This window comes from Jaculus jaculus, chromosome 3 (assembly GCF_020740685.1).
Source record: "Jaculus jaculus isolate mJacJac1 chromosome 3, mJacJac1.mat.Y.cur, whole genome shotgun sequence".
In the NCBI taxonomy this organism is placed as follows: Eukaryota; Metazoa; Chordata; class Mammalia; order Rodentia; family Dipodidae; genus Jaculus; species Jaculus jaculus.
In genome coordinates this window covers 95,677,391-95,701,584 of record NC_059104.1, presented here as the reverse complement: position 1 = coordinate 95,701,584, position 24,194 = coordinate 95,677,391, and the positions used below count along the sequence as shown (strand labels likewise).

The 24,194-nt window shown below is 45.4% G+C and overlaps 1 pseudogene; it reads left to right on the top strand.

Moving 5' to 3' along the window:
- Window positions 1-15,582: 15,582 nt before the first annotated feature.
- LOC123459440 overlaps window positions 15,583-24,194 on the top strand; it is a 43,907-nt pseudogene continuing 35,295 nt past the window's right edge.

Here is a 24,194-nt window from a genome sequence, read left to right as displayed (position 1 = left end):
ACGTTCTTTTGAAATCTTTCTCAGGCACTTCCTCTCATTCTCACTGGAGGTCATTTCTGATTCATTAATACTTTTTCGTGGATTCATATGGTCTTGATTTTTGGTGTTTCTTGTGTTATAATGTACATATTTTTGCATCTTGGATTAAGTTAATGCTTGGATTTTCTAGTTAGTTGCAGTATTATTAGATGTATCAATCAATCTGTTGTTATATATCTTCAAGGTAGAATCTTAAGGTGCTAGGTGTGGCTGTTAAGACTCTTAGAGTATCTCTAAAGTGACCCTTAAAAGCCGGGCGTGGTGGCGCACGCCTTTAATCCCAGCACTCGGGAGGCAGAGGTAGGAGGATCGCCATGAGTTCGAGGCCACCCTGAAACTACATAGTGAATTCCAGGTCAGCCTGGGCTAGAGTGAGACCCTACCTCGAAAAACCAAAAAAATAAATAAATAAATAAATAAAGTGACCCTTGATGTTGGGTTTGCCTGCTATGTGAGTATTCAAGTAGGCTGAGTGGAACAAAATACAGACAGATTCTCAAATTTAACTAAACAATGTACACATTCCATAAAAAACAGCACAGATATTTATGCAAGAGTAGGTATTATGACAACCAGATCCTCTAACAAAGTCAGTCCCTTAGGGTGTGTGTTGCCCCACACCCTTAATCCTGTCACCTAGGAGGCTAAGTTTTCTGGTCTGTTGAGGGTTCCAAGTCAGCTTGTGACAAAATGAGACCTTTCCCTAATGAACTACAGAAGAGGAAACAAAGCCACTGTAAATCAGGAAGCAACAAATGACAAGCCCAAAATATAGTTTATTTAAGAATGGCAAATCCAACCATCCATCAGATTTAACATATAATTTATCCTGACATGGAAGGTGCAATTAGCACTTCCAATTCAAGCCAGGCCTATTTAGCGTGTACTGACCTGGTATAATCCCAGTTACCTCTTGGAATGATTTTGGTCTCAGTTATGCTGCGCTCCTGCTTGGGTCCCTCTTTGGTACCCTGTGGGTTCAAGCAGGCTGGCTGGGTCATTGGATCGCTGCTCTGGTCACTGGTGCTGGGTGCTGGGTGCTGTGAGCTCCCTTCCCCAGGTCTCTGGTGCTTGCTGGCGCTTGTGCTGGCAGAGAGGGCGGGGAGGCTGTGGATGGTGGTTCTAGTTCTCCCACTGGTCCACGTGATCCTCTACCTGGTGATCTTTTTCTCTATAGGTCTCTGTGGTCCTCCCTTAACATTTCTTGAGTTTTCTAGGAGCTCTGGTTTGAGTGGAGAATCCTCTTACCTGGCTTTTCCTGCAGCTCAAGCCGAGCCTTGCAGCTGTGGCCCCGCGGACCTGGTGCCGCTGCTGCTGGAGCCGCTTCTGCCTGCCTATGTGGCCTCTCGGTGTTCTGGCTCTCCCCTACTTCTCCACTGCCATTGGTAATTTCTTATACACCCCATTTTACTAGAAGAGTGTATTTTGCTTGGGTCTTTTTTTTTTTTTTTTTTTTTACTTTTTCTCCCCTCCACTGCTTTGGCATGTTTCCTGCCCCACCATCTTAACCGGAACCTCCCATGACACAAGTTTTGGGGCTGAGTTTAACCAACCACAATACCAGGATCAGATTTAAATTTCAGGAGAAGGGAACTCCCTCCCAGGGAGGGCTCAGGTTATTCACCGACAAACAGGCCTAGAGAACTCCAAGAGATAAGAAGTTAGGTCATTCTTTCATCTTTAGCAAAGTGGAGGCTCCAAGGGCAGGCTCCAAGACATTCCAGACTTTACTTTCGGGACCTACTCACTTTAACTGCCTCAATTCCCCCTCTGTAGAAGTAATCCTGCCATTAAGGAATTAGGGCGAGGATGGATCTGATTTCTTTAAACTGAATGGGATTGCTAGGTGTGGCAGTTGTGGCCAGAAAATGTACTACTGGTGGAGTACAGGAAGACAGTCCTGGTAGAAAATGTTGGGGACAGGGCTGGAGTGATGGCTTAGCAGTTAAGGCACTTGCCTGTAAAGCCTAAACACCCAAGTCTGATTCTCCAGAACCCATATAAGCCAGATGCACAAAGTGGTACATGTGTCTGGATTTCCTTGGCAGTGGCTAGAGGTCCTGGCACCTTTCTGTCTCAAATAAATAAAATTACAAAGTTGAAAAAAAAAAAAAAGGAAAAAGGATTTATGAGAAAGGGAGCACACAGCAAACTGGATGCCTTTAGGGTTTCTGTTCTTAGAGACTTCTAGGCCTTGGAGATTATCTGAGGGAACAGTTATGAGCAGCCCAAAAGCCGGAGGGAGTAGTTCTCCTCCATGAGCCCAAGTAAGATATATAATATAGGGCTGGAGAGATGGCTTAGCGGTTAAGCGCTTGCCTGTGAAGCCTAAGGACCCCAGTTCGAGGCTCGGTTCCCCAGGTCCCACGTTAGCCAGATGCACAAGGGGGCACACGCGTCTGGAGTTCGTTTGCAGAGGCTGGAAGCCCTGGCGCGCCCATTCTCTCTCTCTCCCTCTATCTGTCTTTCTCTGTGTTTGTCACTCTCAAATAAATTTAAAAAAAATTTTTTTTTAAATATATATAATATAGAGTCAGTGCTCAGGTATGCACCAGGTATGACAGACAATTGGCCTAGGGTCACAGAGGGGGTCCACCCACACTTTGTGGATGGGGTGCATGAGAGAATGAGATTTGGTTGGATGAGACCAGCAGATGCTGAGTCCAGCAACTGAGGCAGGGGGGCAAGCTGAGGTAGGCGTGGTGAGGGTATGACATAAAACTCCTCCCTTTTTTGAACCTATTCCCTTTCTAACTGCCTGAGCCAAAAGCTATTTGTCTAGACCCTCGGATTCTGAACAGTATAGACAGCCTGGACAATAACGAACCGTAATTATGAAGAAAAGCCTCTGTGTGAGGAAGGCATCTAGATGTTAAAACCTGGGTGTTTTTTTTCAAGCAGCAGACAAATGGGGGTTCATTTTCTACTTTAGCCTTTGAACCCTATAGGTAGGAATGTGTGGAACTAGTATGGAATGAGCTGGTATATCTATATTAAATGTTTTGTAAAAATCATGGTTGCTGGGATTAAAGGCATGTGTGTACCACCACAAAAAGAAAAGAAAAAAGAGAAGCATGCCAGCACTTGGAAGGCAGAGGTAGTGTAAGACCCCCAAAATGAGGACCCCGGATATGGCGACACCCCAAATCACTCACGAGAAGAGGTCTTGATGCAAACTGCAAGAGGATTTTATTCCAAGCGCGCTGGGGCCCACAGTCGTACACCGTACAGGGGTAGAGGACTGCAGAGCCCCGAATGCAGGAACGGGGTAGTTTTTATAGGGTTTCTAACAAAGCCTGTGCATTAGACCAATCATTTTTTTAACATCAGGAGCCCATGGGGTGCGAGCCAGTCAGTTTGTGCCACCCCATAGTTTCTAAACCAATTAGTTTAATTTGCTCAAGCCCCTCGTGGACCAATCAGTCTCTTATGACCTTGGTGGTCAGCATTTGCGCAGGTCCTTGGGTGGGGGTAGCAGAGTGTGGTATCAGTCTCCTATGACCTTGGAGGTCAGCATTTGCGCAGGTCCTTGGGGGGGGGGGGGTAGCAGAGTGTGGTATCAGTCTCCTATGACCTTGGTGGTCTGAGGCAGGCTGCTACAGCTTATGGTGTAGGCTACTAAGGCTTACAGTGTGGGCTATTAAGGCTTATGGTGCAGGCTATTTACAGATACTAAATAAGTGGTTCACTTCATTACTCATTTCCCATCCTTGAGGGCTATCTCATGCCCTTTTTACCTAGTTTTATATTAGGAGCGGGCTCTGATATAATGAGAAGAGGGATTCTTTACTTGCTTCCAACAGAGAGTAAAGCCTGGAGTTTGAGGTATGCAGGGGCCCGCTTAAGCTCCCTTTGGAGCGTGATAGTATTTCTGGGCTTCTGAATTCTTGGGCCTTTCAGTAGGAGGATCACCATGAGTTCAAGGCCACCCTGAGACTACATCATAGTGAATTCCAGTTCAGCCTGGGATAGAGTGAGAAAAACAAAAGACAAAAAACAAAAACAAAGAAAGAACAGAAGAGCAAGCATGAGCAAAAACTTTGTCAAGTGACTGGTGAGTTTGAGGAAGTGAAAGTTCTGTGTTGCTGGGACTGAGAGAGTGAGGTCAGCTGGACTGCAAAAGTGACAGGATCGCAGTTGTCTGAACGGCAGGGCAAAGGCTTTCGCTGTTTTTCAGTTTTGGGAAAGGAACCCAGGGCCTGCACATGCACTCGGCAAATGACCTGCCACTGAGCCATATTCCTAGCCCAAGAGACTAGCCTTTATTGTCAGAGGGCCAGCCGGTCATGGCAAGAAGTTGAGCAAGAAGATGAGGCTATGTGGTCCTCAGCTGTAGGGTGGTCGTTATTCACTCACATTTGCCAGAAACAATGGAGAAGTGGGGGAAGGAAGAGGAGTTCTAGAAAAAGTTAAGCAAATATAAAAAGTGACAAACAGCCGGGCATGGTGGTGCATGCCTTTAATCCCAGCACTGGGAAGGCAGAGGTAGGAGGATCGCCATGAGTTCGAGGCCACCCTAAGACTACATAGTGAATTCCAGGTCAGCCTGGGCTAGAGTGAGACCCTATCTAGAAAAAAAAAAATTTTTTTTTTCAAAATCCAGGTGTGGTGGCACACACCTTTAACCTCAGCATTTGGGAGGCAGAGTTTGAAAGATCACTGTAAATTTGAGGCCACCCTGAGACACAGTTAATTACAGGTAAGCCTGGCCTAGAGCGAGATCCTACCTCGAAACCCCTCATCTGGAGAGATAGCTCAGCAGTTAAGGCACTTGCCTGCAAAGCCTAACAGCCTGAGATTGGATTACTCAGTACCCACGTAAAACCAGTTGCACAAAGTGGCACATGCATCTGGACTTTGTTTCCCATGACTAGTGGCCCTGGCACAACCATTCTATTTGCCTCTTTCTCACTTTCCCAAATAAAGAAAATAAAATAAAAATTTTAAATTAAAAAATTTAAGCCAGATGTGGTGGCACATGCCTTTAATCCCAGCACTTGGGAGGCAGAGGTAGGAGACTCTCCAAGAGTTCAAGGCCAGCCTGAGACTACATAGTGAATTCCAGGACAGCCTGAGCTAGAGTAAAACCCTACCTTGAAAAAAAAAAATTTTTTTTAAATAATGCAACACTTGGATTTATGGGTGCTACACCCCATTGGAATTGCTAATTTGGGTACTTACTTTGTCTTCAAATTTAATTTGCTCATCTGATTGATATAAACTTGTTGCAGTTACCTTCTCATTGCTAGGAAAAACATCCAACCAGAAGCAGCATATGGAAGGAAAGGGCTCATTTCCTGTTTAGGGTTTTTTGTTGTTGTTGTTGTTGTTTTGTTTTTTTGTTTTTGGTTTTCTGAGGTAGGGTCTCAGTCTAGCTCAGGCTGACCTGGAATTCACCATGTAGATCCTTTCTGAACTTCTGGTTGTCTTCTTGTCTCTCATTTCTTCAGCTTCTTCCATGTATTTGGAATTTCTTGCCATTCTGTGCTTCTGCTTCCCTGACACTATTCTTACTGGTATTGGCATTGATTCCAGGAACACACTTTCTATATTTGCTTTAAAAGTCCAGGCTGAGCAGGGTGTGGTGGCACATGGCTTTAATCCAAGCACTTGGGAGGCAGAGGTAGGAGGATCACCATGAGTTCAAGGCCACCCTGAGACTACATAGTGAATTCCAGGTCAGTCTGAGCTAGAGTGAGATCCTTCCTACCTTGAAAAAAAAAAAATCCAGGCTGGTCTCTCTCTCTCCTTACAAATAAATAAAATAAAACAAATATTAAAAATAAGGCTGGATATCTGGGCGTGCTGGCACACACCATTAATACCAGCACAGGGGAGGCAGAGGTAGGAGGATCACTATTGGACATAGGCAGGGCTCTGGGTTAAAGGAAACCTAAGCTGTCTGACACAAAGGCCCCAGGCTATGGAGAGGTCGCAGCAGCCTGAACCCCTGGTCATGGACTGGACTGGCAGGGGAGCCCCTCCCCTCATTCTTGGGGGTTGCTGTGAGCCAGGATCCTCCCCCCATTCTTGGGAGTCACAGTGAGCCTAGATCCCCAACAAAATCTCCGACCCCAATATCAGCAGGAAGTAAGGCCACTCCCTCTCTAAGCAAGGGATACCTGGACATTCAGATAAGACTTAGGCTTTGCCCATAACCCTGTGGCCTTTGGCCAGTTGCCTAAGAAAGCCCTTATATGGTATCAGCCAACACCTTTGCAAAGCCCATTCCCTCTCCCCCCCCCACACACCATTGCCTACCTGCTAGAATGAATGTCCCCATATGTTAATTAGGCATCAGCAAACAACCTTGTACATCCAATCCCCTTAGGACCCTCAACTGCTTATAAACCCGTTTCCCTGACAATAAACTAAGAGCTGTTCTCTGAAACTGTCTCCCTAGAGTGATTCTCACGCACTCAGCACCACAGTTACCTGGGACGCCTTGGTAGACTGCAGCTGGATCAAGGACCCAGGAACCCACAGATCACCATGAGTTCAAGGCTAAACTGAGACTACATAGTGAATTCCACATCAGTCTTGGCTAGACTGATACCCTACCTCGAACTCCCCTCCCCAAAAATAAATAAATAAGGCTTGAGCTGGGCGTGGTGGCACACACCTTTAATCCCAGCAGTTGGGAGGCAGAGGTAGGAGGATCACTGTGAGTTCAAGGCCACCCTGAGACTACATAGTGAATTCCAGGTCAGCCTGGGGTAGAGTGAAACCCTACCTTGAAAAAAAAAGGATGGAGACCCAGCACTCAGGAGGTAGGATTCAGAACACTGTGAGTCTGAAGCCAACCTGAGACTACATAGTGAATTCAAAGTCAGCCTGGGCTACAGCAAGACCCTACCTTGAACAACTAAAACAGAAAGGAAAGAAAGATGGCAGCATAGGAAAACATGCCAACACAGCTTAGAGGAGAAAAAGCCAAAAAACAAACAAACAAAAACCCCAGCAAAATACACTCTTCCACTAGAAAGTGAGGTGTATAAGAAATTATCAACTACAGCAGAGAAGTAGGAAAGATCCAGAGCATCTAGAGCCCACAGAAGCAGGCAGAAGCGGCTCCAGTGGCAGTGGAACCTGGTCCGCCGGGCCACAGCTGCAAGGCTCGAATTGAGCCGCAGGAAGAGCCAGGTGAGGGGATTTTCCACTCACACTGGCCTGCTCGCAAACTCAAACATGAAGGGAGGACGGCAGGGAAGAACAGAGGAGCAGCTTGTGAGGAAGAGGATTGTGAGGACCAGTGGGAAAACATCAGCCACCATCCACTGCCTCCCCTCCCCCACCACCAGCTCAAGCGCAGGCAAGCACCAGACACCTGGGGAAGGGAGCTCACCTACACAGCACGGGTACAGGTGATCACAGCAGCGATCCAGCAACCAAGCCATCCTACCTGAGCCCACAGCACAACAAAGAGAGACCCAAGCAGGAGCACGTCATAATTGAGACCAAAACCATTCCAAAAGGTAACTGGGAATATACCAGGTCAGTACCCACCAAATAAGCCTGGTATACAGGCTTGAATAGAAAGTGCTAATTGCACCTTCCATGTCAGGATAAATTATATGTTAAATCTGATGGATGGTTGGATTTGCCATTCTTAAATAAGCTATATTTTGGGCTTGTCATTTGATGCTTCCTGATTTATAGTGGCTTTGTTTCCTCTTCTGTAGTTCATTAGGGAAGGGTCTCATTTGGTCACAAGCTGATTGAAACCCTCAACAGACCAGAAAACTTAGCCTCCTAGGTGACAGGATTAAGGGTGTGGGGCAATACACACCCTAAGGGACTGTGACTTTGTTAGAGGATCTGGTTGTCATAATACCTACTCTTGCATAAATATCTGTGCTGTTTTTCATGGAATGTGTACATTGTTTAGTTAAATTTGAGAATTTGCCTGTATTTTGTTCCACTCAGCCTTCTTGAATACTCTCATAGCAGGCAACATCAAGGGTCACTTTTGTAGATACTCTGAGAGTTTTAAGAGCCACACCTAGCACCTTAAGCTCCTACCCTGAAGATATATAACATCAGATTGATCAATACATCTAATAATACTGCAACTAATTAGAAAATCCAAGCATTATATTAATTCAAGATGCAAAAAGATATGTACATTATAAATAAGAAACCCAAAATATCAAGACAGTATAAACCCACCAAAAAGCATTAATGCATCAGAAATGACCTCCAGTGAGACTGCTTTAGAGGAAATGCCAGAGAAAGATTTCAAAAGAATAATTATAAATATGCTCAAAGAAATCAGGGAGGAAATCAAAGGAATGAAAGAGGAAATCAAATAAATCAAAGAAGACACAGGAAACCAATTTAATGAAATAAAGAGGTCAATACAAGGCATAAATAAGGAAACAGAAATAATAAAGAAAAACCAGTCAGAATTACTAGTGTTAAAAAACGAGTGAGTGCGGTCCAGATCATGATGCTTAGACAACAATACAATATAAGGGCCTTCAGGGCAGAGAGAAAAATTACATTTAGTCCTTCCAAGTTCTAGGATTAGAACTATTAACAAGAGAAAAAGTGGGAAATGAAAGGCCCAAGAATTCAGAAGCTCAGAAATACTATCACGCTCCAAGGGGAGCTTAAGCGGGCTCCCTGCATACCTCAAACTCCAGGCTTTACTCTCTGTTGGAAGCAAGTAAAGAATCCCTCTTCTCATTATATCAGAGCCCGCTCCTAATATAAAACTAGGTAAAAGGGCATGAGATAGCCCTCAAGGATGGGAAATGAGTAATGAAGTGAACCACTTATTTGGTTTCTGTAAATAGCCTACACTATAAGCCTTACACTATAAGCCTTAATAGCCCACACTGTTAGCCTTAGTAGCTCGCACCATAAGCTGTAGCAGCCTGCCTCAGACCACCAAGGTCATAGGAGGCTGATACCATACTCTGCTACCCCCACCTAAGGAATTACACAAGTGCTGACCTCCAAGGTCATAGGAGACTGGAACCACACTCTGCTACTCCCACCCACTGCACAAATGCTGACCACCAAGGTCATAAACTAATTGGCTTAGAAACTATGGGGTGGCACCAACTGACTGGCTAACACCCTGCGGGGCTCCTAATATTAGAAAATGATTGGTCTAAGGCACAGGCTTTGTTAGAAACCCTATAAAAACTGTCCTGTTCCTGCATTCGGGGCTCTGCAGTCCTCTACCCCTGTGAGGTGTACGACTGTGGGCCCCAGCGCGCTTGGAATAAAATCCTCTTGCAGTTTGCATCAAGACCGCTTCTCGTGAGTGATTTGGGGTGTCGCCTTATCCGGGCAGAGCGTGGGGGCCCCCTGCGGGGGGTTTTTCCTACATTGGGGGCTCGCCCGGGATGTGAAGGCCCCCACACACACCCGAGAACCAACTTGGAGGTAAGGGGGCCCCTTCTGGAGTGAGTGTGTGCCGCCCGGTGTTTGTGTTCTGAGTATCTGGTTTCTGGGACGCGCGCTTTTGGCTTGGTTTGATTTGCAGCCGTCCTCTAGGGCCGTGAAGGACCCGAGGACCGTGATCAGCAGACGTGCTAGGAGGATCACAGGCTGCCACCCTGGGGGACGCCCTGGGAGGTGAGGAGAGCCAGGGACGCCTGGTGGTCTCCTACTGTCGGTGAGAAGACCGAGTTCTGTTGTTAGAGCGGAAGCTTCCTCCTTCGCAGCCGTCCGATTCTTTTGCCTGCTTGTGGAAGACACGGACGGGTCGCTGGTGTCTGGATTTGTTAGTCTCAGTTGTGTGTGTTGTTGTTGTTGTTCTTTGTGTCTTTGTCTATAGTTCTAAAATGGGACAGACGGTGACAACGCCCCTTAGCTTGACTCTTGACCATTGGACTGAAGTTAAATCTAGGGCCCATAATTTGTCAGTTGAGGTTAGAAGGAGACCCTGACAAATGCTTTGTGCCTCTGAGTGGCCAACTTATGAGGTCGGATGGCCATCAGAAGGAACCTTTAATTCTGAGACTATTCTGGCTGTTAAAGATATTATTTTTCAGAATGGACCGGGTTCCTGTCCCAAACGAAAGGCTTATATCCTCACCTGGAAGGATTTGGTGGACAACCCCCTGCGGGGGTTTTTTCCTACACTAGCAATGAACAACATCATAATAGAAGGAAAAGATCATGATATCAAAGTAAAAGAGAGACTGAGAGGTGGAGAGGATGTGATGGAGAATGGAGTTTCAAGGGGAAAAGTGGGGGGAGGGAGGGAATTACCATGTGATATTGTTTACAATCATGGAAGTTGTTAATAAAAAATAAAACAAACAAAGCTGGGCCCCATCGTGTACGCCTTTAGTCCCAGCACTGGGGAGGCAGAGGTATTAGGATCACAGTGAGTTCGAAGCTAGCCTAGGACTACAGTTTGAGTTCTAGGTCAGCCTGGGCTAGAGCAAGACCCTGCCAGAAAAAATAAAATGTTTAACTTGGTTTTGAAAAGAAGAAAGAAAGCAAATAAGATGGCTGAAGAGATGGCAATGGCCCAGCGGTTAATGCACCTGCTTACAAATCCTAATGACCTGAGTTTGATTCCCCAGTGTCCATGTAAGCCAGATGCACAAAATAACACATGCATCTGGAGTCTGTTCATAGTGGCTGGAGGCCCTGGTGTACACATTTTCTCTCTCTCTCCTTGAAAATAAATAAATAGCTGGGCATAGTGGAACACGCCTTTAATCCCAGAAGTCAGGAGGCGGAGGTAGGAGGATCACTGTGAGTTCGAGTCCACCCTGAGACTACATAGTGAATTCCAGGTTAGCCTGGGCTAGAGAGTGAGACCCTGCCTCAAAAAACCAAAAAAATTAGGGCTGGAGAGATGGCTTAGCGGTTAAGCGCTTGCCTGTGAAGCCTAAGGACACCGGTTCCAGGCTCGGTTCCCCAGGTCCCACGTTAGCCAGATGCACAAGGGGGCGCACGCGTCTGGAGTTCGTTTGCAGAGGCTGGAAGCCCTGGCGCGCCCATTCTCTCTCTCTCCCTCTGTCTTTCTCTTTGTGTCTGTCGCTCTCAAATAAATAAATAAATAATTTTTAAAAAAACCAAAAAAATAAAATAAAATAATTATAAGTAAATAGATAAAGTCCAGGCCAGGCTGTACAGATGGTTCAGTGGTTAAAGGTGCTTGCTTGCAAAGTCTGATGTTGAGTTTTATTCCCCAGTTCCCACATAAAACTAGATGCACCAAGTGGTGCATACATGTGGAGTTAGTTTGCAATGACTAGAAGCTCTGGCATACCCACTCCCTCTCTCTCACTCTTTCTCTACCTCAGTTTCTCTCTCTCTCTCTGCTTGCAAATAAGTGAACATATAGAAAAATAAATAAATTATAATTGAAAATCAGGCGTGGTGGTGCACACCTATAATCGCAGCACTCAGAAGGCAGAGGCAGAATCACTGCAAATTCCAGACCAGCCTGAACTACTTAGGGAGACCCTGTCTCCAAAGAAGAAAAGGAAGAAGAGAGTGTGGAGGAAAGAGGAAAATGTTAAGTAAAAATGTCCAATGCTTTATTAATTACTTTAAAATTAATTAGCAACTGGTATGAACTGAGTGTTGTTGTCAGCCTGAATTCATCTGGTGAGACCTAAGCCCCACAGGGTGTTATGGGGTGCACTTACAATCCCAGCATTCAAGACTGAGACAGGAGCACCGTGAGCTTGAGGCCACCCTGGACTAAATACACAAATCTCAAAAAAAAAAAAAAAAAAAAAAAAAAAAAAAGGCACACTGCCTGTCCACCACGTTGGATTTGCACCTGGATCATTTCCTTCTCTGGAGTTTGGAGGGACTTTGGGTCCTGGACTCTGTGGCCCATGCCACCATGCTATAGGGATAGCTGGATGCTTGGGAAGCTGGGAATGATGGAAACGAAATTTTCTAGAATTCCCTGTGAAACTGTGCTGCGGTGGGATCAAGAGAGGACACTTTATATCCCAGGATCTAGACATGATATAAACCTGAGAGGAGGAACAGTGTTTGAGGACATTGGAGGACAAAGGAACAGGGCCTGAAAGGTCAACAGAGGCACCCGGAGGAGAGAAACAGTAGGGTGGGGAAGAGAGGGCAGGAATGAAACACACTGCCGCTGTCAGATGGCCCAGCTCCCTCACTAGCCTCCTGGCCAGCTTGACAAGCAGGATCGCTCATCCCACCGTGACAGGGATTTTTTGTTTTGTGTGTTGTGTTGTGATAGAGTTTCCTTCTCTAACCCAGGCTGACCTGGAATTCCCTCTGCAGTCTCAGGGTGGCCTCGAACTCATGGTGATCCTCCTACCTCAGCTTCCCAAGTGTGAGGATTAAAGGCATGTGCCACCACACCTGGTCACCATATTTTTAAGGCTTTTAAAAATATATTATTTATTTATTTATTTATTTATTTATTTATTTATTTATTTGAGAGAGAGAGTGGGTGCGCCAGGACCTCCAACCACTGCAAACAAACTCTAGATGCATGTACCCCCTTATGCATCTGGCTTACGTGGGTCCTGGCGAATTGAACCTGGGTCCTTTGCCTTTGCAGGCAAATGCCTTAACTGCTAAGCCACCTCTCCAGCCCATTCCCCCCCCCCCAGTTTTTCAAACTTTTATTAACAGCTTCCATGATTATAAAAAATATCTCATGGTAATACCCTCCCTCCCCCCACTTTCCCCTTTGAAACTGCATTCCCCACCATATCCTTTCCCCATCTCAATCAGTCTCTCTTTTATTTTGATGTCATGATCTTTTCCTCTTCTTATGATGGTCTTGTGTAGATAGTGTCAGGCACTGTGAGGTCATGGATACCCTTCCTTTGGCTCTTACATTCTTTCTGTCACCTCTTCCGTATTATACCCTGAGCCTTGGAAGGTGTGATAGAGATATTACAGTACTGAGCACTCCAGTCACTTCTTTCCAGCACCATGATGCCTTCTGAGTCATCCCAAGGTCACTGCCATATGAAAAAGGAAGGTTCTCTACCAAAAGTGAGAGTAGCATTAATATAAGGGTATGAACATTAACAGAAGTGCTTACTGGGCAGTTTGATAAGCATAATATATACGTTTAGCCAGACAGCAGCAGACATTACACCCCTAGGGCTCATGACTACCCCTGTTTTAAGTTTTCAGTATAAGGGATGTATTCCCTCCCATGGACCAGACCTCCAGTCCAATTAGAGGGCAGTTGGTTTCCACCATGACAGATGTGCCACTATTGCACCTGTTAGCTCATTTGGCCTGGCTGACAAAATATAACCACCCCCTTTTTTATTTTTATGTATTTATTTATTTGATTTTCAAGGCAGTGTCTCACTCTAGCCCAGGCTGGAATTCAGTCTCAGGCTGGATTTGAACTCATAGCGATCCTCCTATCTCTGCCTCCCAAATGCTGGGATTAAAGGCGTGCGCCACCATGCCCAGCTCCACCCCTTTTTTGACATAAGGTTTCATTCTACATACCAGACTAGATTTAAACTTGTATTAATGCAAAAAAAAAAAAATTAAAGAAAAAGAAAAAGCAATAGCTGGGGATGTAGCCCAGTGAGAGAGCTGTTGCTTAGCATGGTTGAGGACCAGGGTTCTATCCTGTGCGCTGTAAAAAATAAGACAAGGCTGCTGAAGTCTACTGCCATTATAGGGACTCTCATTAACTTCTCTTGATCTCTGAACAGCCTGTTAGTGATGAGAACTTCTGCAGGAGGGTCTACTCTGAGCCATTAACTTCCTGTAAGGGGAAAATGGGCTGGTTACCAGAAATATCACTGAAGCAAGTGGCAGGTTGGGTATTTGTCTTGAGAATTAAAAACTACAAAACACAACTGATTTTAAAAACACACACATTTTTAAAGATTAAAAAAAAATAAGACAAGGAAAGAAAAGAAAAAGAAACCTAATCCCCAAGGTGATATTTAGTGGTACAACCACTGGGAAGTGATTAAGTCATGAAAGTTGTACCTTCATGAATGGAATTTATGCCCTTATAAATGAGGCTCTGGAGAGTTCATTTTCTCTCCCCTCGCCTGTGAGAACATGTAGAAAGTACCATCTCTGAGTCTATTATAAACAGGCCCAATACCAGTCCTGTTTCACCTGACTCCAAATCTGCTGGCTTCCAAGCCTCTAGAATTGTGAAAAATAAATTTATTTATAGCCAGGATGGTGGCACACATCTTTAATCCCAGCATTCAGGAAGCAGAGATAGGAAGATCACCATGAGTTCAAGGACAGCCTGAGCTACTGAGTGAGTTACAGGTTGCCCTAGGCTAGAGTAAGACCCAAACTTGAGGGAAAAAAATTCTCTTTATAAATTACCCAGTTTTGAACCCTAAAAAGCCCCAATTTACTCAATACCCCTAATGCTTTTCTTTTATTCTTTTCTCTTTTTTTCTGGTTTTTCAAGGTAGGGTCTCACTTTAACCCAGGCTGACCTGGGATTCATTGTGTAGTCTCAGGCTAGCCTTGAACTCCTACCTCTGCCTCCCAAGCACTGGGATTAAAGGCGTGCGCCACGATTCACAACATTTTCTTCCAAGACTGCTTTCCAGATCCCTATCAATTCACTTTCAGGGGGCCTTAGATATACCCAGTGGAGAGGTTTCCCAATGGCCACACCCAACAACCCTGGCTTGAAGCCAGATTGGTCATCTCCCCAATTCCCTAATGGAAGTTAGGGTTGTCTCTTCAAAGGAGGAGTGAGGCAGTTTAGAGTGACTGGACCCCAAAAATAAAAAGCAGGGAATGTCCTTGAGCCTGCCCTTGCTATCTTGCTAGAGGTCAAAGAAAATCTGGTTTTTCCTTGTATCTTGCTGCCTGAAAAAGTTCCCTAGATCTCTTTTTCCATTAACAACTTGAGTACCTCCCTTGGCAGGAGTTCTCCTTTCCTAGAATTAAAATTCCTGGAAGGATTAAACCTGAACCTGGCATTGTGATTGGTTATCTCAGCCCCCAACACTTGGTGTCAGGGTTGGTTATCTCAGCCTCCATTCAGAACCTATAATGGACCCCAATTTTGAGTCTTTGGTGGGCTTAACCCCCTCCTGCCATCTCATGGATAGGAGCTCTTCATACTTTCTTCTTTCTTCCTTAATCTAATAAAGTCTCTCTAAACTTAATAATAATAAATTACCCAGTCTGTCTTCAGCCCTATGCCCTGTGAACTCTGTGACCCCTAAGCTCTGGCCCTAACCAATAGGGACCACACAGCACCTCACATGCTGACAATCTGGGAACCATGTCTGTTTTACGAGATGGCAATATAAACATTGAGCATCAGGAGGAGACGAAAGGGGTCTAACACTCCTTTTTAAATGTTATTTTATTTATTTCATTTCATTATATATTTGAGAGAGAGAAAGAGGCAGGAGAGAGAGAGAGAGAATAGGTATGCCAGGGTATTCAGCCCTTTCAGCTGCTGCAAACAAACTCCAGACACATGCACCCCCTTGTGCACCTGGCTTACATGGGTCCTGGGGAATCAAACTTGGGTCCTTTAGCTTTGCAGGCAAACTCCTTAATCGCTAAAGCCATCTCTCCAGCCCTAGCACTCCTTTTTAAACCAATATGGGCAAGTCTCTTTTTCATTTACCTCTGCATTCAAATAAAGAAGATGGGAGTCAGTATGACTGGCAAGGTGTGAGGTGGATTAGTGAATAACAAAGGCCATAATGAAGATGGGAGAAATGGAGATGTCTCTCGGCTTCTGTATGTGGAGTTCACGGAAGAGTGAAAGGCCCAAGAATTCAGAAGCTCAGAAATACTATCACGCTCCAAGGGGAGCTTAAGTGGGCTCCCTGCATACCTCAAACTCCAGGCTTTACTCCCTGTTTAAAGCAAGTAAAGAATCCCTCTTCTCATTATATCAGAGCCCACTCCTAATATAAAACTAGGTAAAAGGGCATGAGATAGCCCTCAAGGATGGGAAATGAGTAATGAAGTGAACCACTTATTTGGTTTCTGTAAATAGCCTGCACTATAAGCCTTACACTATAAGCCTTAATAGCCCACACTGTTAGCCTTAGTAGCTCGCACCATAAGCTGTAACAGCCTGCCTCAGACCACCAAGGTCACAGGAGACTGATACCACACTCTGCTACCCCCACCTAAGGACCTGGGCAAATGCTGACCTCCAAGGTCATAAACTAATTGGCTTAGAAACTATGGGGTGGCACAAACTGACTGGCTAACACCCTGCGGGGCTCCTAATATTAGAAAATGATTGGTCTAATGCACAGGCTTTGTTAGAAACCGTATAAAAACTGTCCCATTCCTGCATTCGGGGCTCTGCAGTCCTCTACCCCTGTGCGGTGTACGACTGTGGGCCCCAGCGCGCTTGGAAAAAAATCCTCTTGCAGTTTGTATCAAGACCTCTTCTCGTGAGTGATTTGGGGTGTCGCCTTATCCGGGCAGAGCGTGGGGGCCACCTGCGGGGTTTTTTCCTACAAGAGCTAGGGTCATTTGCCCCACTTGTCACGGAGTAAGAAGAATTCCTAGGGGGCAAGAAAACCAACTCGAGGCTCTATTCCATATAGTGATGAGAGATTACGGCCCAGGCGAACAAGGGTGTATGTGCTGGTGTCTGAGTTCGCTGACTGCTCCTATCTTTTTTTTTTTTTTTTTAGTTTTTCGAGGTAGGGTCTCACTCTAGCCCAGGCTGACCTGGAATTCACTATGGAGTCTCAGGGTGGCCTTGAACTCACAGCAATCCTCCTACCTCTGCCTCCCGAGTGCTGGGATTAAAGGCGTGCGCCACCACGCCCGGCTCAGACTGCTCCTATCTTGATTGGCTGGGTTCTTCCTTTGCCCTCACATTACTGATATCAAGTACACTGGTTTAAAATCAACATATCATAATGGGGAGGTAATATGATGGAGAATGGAATTTCAAAAGGGAAAGTGTGGGGGTGGGGAGGGAGGGAATTACCATGGGATATTTTTTTTATAATCATGGAAAAAGTTAATAAAAATTTAAAAATTAAAAAAAAATAATAAAATAAAATCAACATGTCAGTTATGACGTTCAAAAGTGAACAATAAATAACACAAACACACTAAAATATAACAGTAAGTATGCGTCTATTGAAGTTGAAAATACCACTGCACAAGTTCAGTTTTCAAAAATGGTTATTGGGGCCTGGAGAGATGGCTTAGCAGTTAAGGCGCATGCCTGCCAAGCCTAAGGACCCAGGTTCAATTCTCCAGGTCCCATGTAAGCCAGATGCACATGGTGGCGCAAGCGTCTGGAGTCCCTTTGCAGTGCCTAGAGGCACTGGCGTGCCCATTATTCTCTTTCTCTCTTTCTGTTGGTCTCTAACATATAAAAATTTAAAAAAGATTTATTAAAGAAATGGTTATTGGAAGCCGGACATGGTGGGATATGCCTTTAATCCCAGCATTTGGAAGGTAGAGGTAGAAGGATCACCGTGAGTTTGAGGCCACCCTGAGACTATACAGTGAATTCCAGGAGAGCCTGGACTAGAGTGAGACCCTACCTTGAAAAACCAAAAAAAAAAAAAAAAAAAAAAGAAGGGGTTGTTGGAGCCAGGCCTCATTAAGTATGACACTTTCCCTGATTGATGTACTTCCCTTAGCCTAGATGGCCTTGAAGGACCAGGGACCATCTGAGTACCCTTCCTTAGACAATCCTGGCTGAAGAAGCCTATTCTGAACAAGGACACAAACAGTTACAATTTTCTGATCAGTTACATCTGGTACAGTCTGTTTGTTTTTTTTTTTTAATATTTTTTTTCTTTTTTTTTTTTTCCAAGGTAGGGTCTCACTCTAGCCCAGGCTGACCTGGAATTCACTATGGAGTCTCAGGGTGGCCTCGAACTCATGGCATTCCTCCTACCTCTGCCTCCCCAGTACTGGGATTAAAGGCATGCGCCACCACGCCCAGCTTAAATATATTTTACTAAAGCAGGACATGGTGGCGCATACCTTTAATCCCAGCACTGGGGAGGCAGAAGTCAAGGCCATGCTGAGACTACATATTGAGTTCCAGGTCAGCCTGGGCTAGAGTGAGACCCTACCTCAAAAAACAAAACAAATACATATATTTGAAAGAGAAAGAAAATAGGCATGCCAGGCCCTCCAGCCACTGCTGGCTTAAGTGGGTCCTGGAGAATCGAACCGGGATCCTTTGGCTTTGCAGGCAAATGCCCTAACTGCTAAGCCATCTTTCCAGCCCCAGTCTGTTTCTTAGGATCTTCCATATAAGTTTGAAACCCAGCCTGGCCCAGTGCTTCAGCCTTCATCCTGTGGGAAGGCTGCTGCCCCTCTCTGTTTCCCTCAATAAACTGTAGAGACCAAGTCCGGTGTTCTCTTTTGCTTTCCTTACAGGACCACCCTTACAGGGCATGTGTTTCCAGGTGCCTACCTCCTCCTACAAGGCACCATGCCCCAACCTCAATGTTGCCCAGCAGCCTTCCTCAATGTCACTTCAGAAGTTGGCTTGGTTACCTGGGGCTCAACTCTTCCAGGCCTGGCCTAGAAAGAAAAAGGATCTTTCTGCCTGTTGACCAGATGGCGTCTCTGTGCCCTTGTGTGGAGTGATGCACCCCTTCTGTCTTAGATCTACATACATGTTCCTCGCACAGCCAGCCAGGGTGGCCAGAGGAAATGGCTGCTGCTGTTCTACATCAGTACTTGTCAGACTTATTTATTTTTGGTTTTTCAAGGTAGGGTCTTGCTCTACCTCAGGCTGACCTGGAATTTACTCTATAGTCTCAGGGTGGCTTCTAATCTTTTTTGGCTTGGGGTTTGTTTTTCTCAGTCCGAGAGTCTCACACAGGTTGGCCTAGAACTAACTATGTAACCCAGCCTAGCCCCAAACTTGTCCTCCTTGGCCCCCCAAGTAAGTGCTGGGGTGACGAGTGTGAGCCACCATGTTCACCTGTGAGACATGCTCCCCAGTCCAGGCAGGATCGCACTCTAACACAGATTGACTTGGAACTCACCTGGTAATCCCAGGCTGGCCTTGAACTCACAGTGGTTCTCCTACCTCTGCCTCCTGAGAGCTGGGATTAAAGCATATGCCACCACACCTGGCTTTTTCACATAGTTCTTTTCCTCACCAGACCATCTTTAAAGTAGCTTTCTAGCCTGCACACTCCATACTTAAGAATCTGTGGGCTGAAGAAATGGCTTAGCGGTTAAGTGTTTGCCTGTGAAGCCTACGGACCCCAGTTCCAGGCTCAATTCCACAGGACCCACACAAGCCAGATGCACAAGGGGGGTGCATGCATCTGGAGTTTGTTTGCAGTGGCTGGAGGCCCTGGTGCCCCATTCTGTATCTGCCTCTTTATCTCTCTGTCTGTAGCTCTCAGATAAATAAATTAAAAAAAAAATTTTTTTTCTAAAGAATCTGTAACCACTGGAAAACATCTGAGGACAGAGGATGACAGAGGTGGAGAGCAGGCTTTGGAGCAATAGATATGCAAGTTCAGGTCAGCCATCCTCTAATGGCATGACTTCTGCTCCAGTTAGACTCTGTAACTATCAGTTTCCTTACTGGTCAAACCAAATGAGTATGGGGCATTAGGAAGACTTAACAGCAATCTCTTCTAATTTGAAACAGTTCATCCTGGAGGCAAGGTCATTAAGACTCAGGAAGTTTCAAAGCCCATCAGGCTCAGAAAGTAAACAAGGCTGAGGACCTTCCTGAAACTTACAAGATTCACAAGTTTCCACCCCCACCCCCCCCACCTTCCTGAGGTTATAGAAACAACAAGGCAAGAACTGGAGAAAATGACTAACTGAGCTTAGATGCAGCTTCCATGAGCTGTCATTGGCATTAGGGTGGGCTTTTCTTTTATGCATTTTTTCATGTTCCTGTAGGTAACACCAATAAACCCATTGATTGATCACAATGGATTCTGGTGTGATTCTTTTTCTGTTGTAGGTTCTCTATATGGAGGTGGGACAGACATTTATTCTTACCTCCCCAGTAGAAAGGTTTATTATTATTATTATTATTATTATTATTATGGTTTATAAAAATATTTATTTGACAGAGAAAGAGAGAGAGAGACAATGGGCACACCAGGGCCTCCAGCCACTGCAAATGCACTCCAGATGCATGGGCCCTCTTGTGCATCTGGCTAACGTGGGTCCTGGGGAATCCAGCCTCGAACTGGGGTCCTTAGCATGCCTTAACCGCTAAGCTATTCTCCAGCCCTTTTTTTTTTTTTTTTTTTTTTTTTTTGAGGTAGGGTCTCACTCTAGTCCAGGCTGACCTGGAATTCCCGATGTAGTCTCAGGGCAGCCTTAAACTCTCAGTGATCCTTGTATCTCTGCCTCCTAAGTGCTGGGATTAAAGGTGTGCGCCACCACACCTGGATTTTTTATTTTATTTTATTTATTATTTATTGACAACTTCTATACTTACAGACAACAAACCACAACAATTCTCTCCCATCCCCCACTTTCCCCTTCACAACTCTACTCTCCATCATATCCCCTCCCTTTCTCCATTAGTCTCTTTTATTTTGATGTTATCATCTTTTTCTCCTATTATGAGGGTCTTTTTAAAAATTTTTTATCATTTTATTTATTTATTAGATACATAGGGACAGAGAGAGAGGGGGAGAGAGAATAGGCATGCCAGGGCCTCTAGCCACTGCAAATGTACTCCAGACACATGTGTCCCCTTGTGCATTTGGCTAACATGGGACCTGGAGAATGGAACCTGGGTCCTCAGGCTTCGCAGGCAAATGCCTTAACTGCTAAGCCATCTCTCCAGCCTTTATATAGGTCTTTTGAAGGTATTGCTAGGCACTGCAAGGTCGTGGATACTGAGGCCAATTTCTGTGTGGACAGTTACATTGTAAGGAGTCCTGCTCTTCCTTTGGCTCTTACATTTTTGTTGTTGTTGCTTTTTGTTTTTTTGAGGTAGGGTCTCACTCTGGTCCAGGCTGACCTGGAATTAACTATGTAGTCTCAGGGTAGCCTCGAACTCATGGCAATCCTCCTACTTCTGCCTCCCAAATGCTGGGGTTAAAGGCGTGCACCACCACACCCGGCTTACATTCTTTTTTTTTCTTTGAGAGGAAAGTTGTTTATCTTGGCTTACAGTCTCAAGGGGAAGCACTATGATGGCAGAGGAAACACAGTAGATCAGAGGCTAGACATCACTTCTTTGCCTCAGCAGGTGGCAAGCAGCAGCAGGGGAGTGAGAGGAACTAAAGCCCGCAAGCAGGTAATAAACCATCAAGGTCCACCCTCAGTGACACACCTCTTACAGCAAGGCTCCACCTCCCAAGTTACCTCAGCTGGGGATCAGGCATTCAGAACACAGGACATTATGGAAGGCCCATGAGAGAAGAACTAAAGGAAGTGCAATACTTGATGCTGGACTGAATCCTGGACATTAGTGGGCAACTGGCAAAACTAAGCATGAACTACAGAGGAAAACTATTGTGCTGTCAGGCACTTTGCATTCCTGAGTGTGACAGCTATGTTACAGGCTGCTGAAAAGCATAGTTAGGGCAGTGGGGCATGATGTACAAAGTACTGCTCATAGTCCACAGCTCAGAGAATGGGAAGAAAAAGAAGAGACAAGGGAGAAGGAAAGAAATATTGGTAAAAATAAAAGATGGGAAAATGTTCTTCATTCTACCCTTGACATGGCTGTGTTTTTAAAATTATTTCAAAGTAAAAGAAGGAAGATGGTTTTCCTCATGCTTTGCCTGATTATATATGTACACACACACACACACACACACACACACACACACATACACACACACATTTGTTTTTGTTTTTCATGGCAGGGTTCCATTTTAGCCCAGACTGACCTGGAATTCATCACTATGTAGTCTCAGGGTGGCCATGGAACTCATCATGATCATTCTACCTCTGCCTCCCAAGTGCTGGGATTAAAGGCATGCACTGTAGGAAAAAACCCCCACAGGGGGTCCCCACGCTCTGCCCGGATAAGGCGACACCCCAAATCACTCACTCACGAGAAGCGGTCTTGATGCAAACTGCAAGAGGATTTTATTCCAAGCGCGCTGGGGCCCACAGTCGTACACCGCACAGGGGTAGAGGACTGCAGAGCCCTGAATGCAGGAACAGGACAGTTTTTATAGGGTTTCTAACAAAGCCTGTGCCTTAGACCAATCATTTTCTAATATTAGGAGCCCCACAGGGTGTTAGCCAGTCAGTTGGTGCCACCCCATAGTTTCTAAGCCAATTAGTTTATGACCTTGGTGGTCAGCGTTTGCGCAGGTCCTTGGGTGGGAGTAGCAGAGTGTGGTATCAGTCTCCTGTGACCTTGGAGGTCAGCACTTGTGCAATTCCTTAGGTGGGGGTAACAGAGGATGGTATCAGCCTCCTATGACCTTGGTGGTCTGAGGCAGGCTGCTACAGCCTATGGTGCGAGTTACTAAGGCTTACAGTGTAGGCTACTAAGGCTTACAGTGTGGGCTATTAAGGCTTACAGTGTGGGCTATTAAGGCTTATGGTGCAGGCTATTTACAGAAACCAAATAAGTGGTTCACTTCATTACTCATTTCCCATCCTTGAGGGCTATCTCATGCCCTTTTACCTAGTTTTATATTAGGAGTGGGCTCTGATACAATGAGAAGAGGGATTCTTTACTTGCTTCTGACAGAGAGTAAAACCTGGAGTTTGAGGTATGCAGGTGGCCCGCTTAAGCTCCCTTTGGAGCGTGATAGTATTTCTGAGCTTCTGAATTCTTGGGCCTTTCAGCACCACCACACCAGCATATATATTTTTTTATTAGTTATGTACACAGTATGTATACAACCATGTTGGTACCATTGTTAGCCTCCTCACTTGGTTGGGTAATGTGGGTGATGCATTGTGGGGTTAGCCATCAGTTATGGGGAAGAGGCAATGTCTCTGTGCATAATGTCCCAACATGAGGCTCTGACAATCTATCTGCCCCCTATTCCATGAATTTCCTTGAGCCATACTGGGTTCGTTTTAGGTCTACTTCAGTGTTGAGGTCATGGGAGCCTCTGTGTCTCCGGATCTCTGGTTTGGTAGGAGTTGAGTGTTCTCTGTGTCTATCTCCTTCACCCTTGTGCTGGCACCAGGTTCACCAAGAAAGCAGCACTCTTGTTCATTTCCCTACTCTGGAGCCCTGGTGAGGTGTGATGGGCTGAGTCTCTCCTCAGGATCTGTGTCCATCTGAAAAAGAGAAGCAAATTCTCCAACGGAGAATGAAGTCAACACCAGATAAGTGGGGTAACTATCATTATTTTAGGCCCTCATGTAGCCCACGATTGATTGGAACTTGATAATGGAGAATGAGCTCATTTTTTGGATATGGTTCTGACTTGTTTCCCAGAACCAGCTATGGGTTCCATTTCACTGAGTGGCTCCATTAGCCAAGTCAAGAGCAGTTGGTTACTCACCATGGCTAAGTGCCACTATTGCACTTGTGTGAGCAGCATGTCAGGTTGCTGATTAGCTTAGACCATGAGTTGCTTGGACAGATGTTGGCCATTTTCCCCCAGTCATTCATGTAGCACCTTCTGGCACTAGATGTGGCTCTTATGTTCTTTCCACCACCTCTTCCGCAATGGACCTGAGCCTTGGAGGGAGTGATAGGGGTGTTTCAGCACTGAACACTCCTCTGTCACTTCTTCTTAAAACTATGGTGCCTTTTGGGTCATCCCAGTGGTCATTGCCATCTGAAATGAGAAGCTTCTCTAACCAAAAGTGAGAATAGCATTAATATATGAATATGAAGCCAGGTGTGGTGGTGCACATCTTTAATCCCAGCATTTGGGAGGCAGAGGTAGGAGGATCACCAAGTTTGAGACCACCCTGAGACTACATAGTGAATTCCAGGTCAGCCTGGGCTAGAGTGAAACCCTACATCAAAAAAAATTATATACATATATTTATAGGGCTGTTTGGTTTCATAATATATACATTTAGCCAGACAAGAGCAGGCTTTATACCCCTAGCACTCATGACCTCCCCCATAATAGGCTTTTTGTTTTGTTTTGTTTTTAGAGGCAGGGTCTCACTCCATTTCAGGCTGACCTGGAATTCACTATGTAGTCTCAGGGTGGCCTCGAACTCACAGCGATCCTCCTACCTCTGCCTCCCAAGTGATGGAATTAAAGGAGTGCACCACCACATCTGCCACCATAGGCGTTTGATTAGGTTTTCAGTACCAAGCATGCATTCCCTCCCAT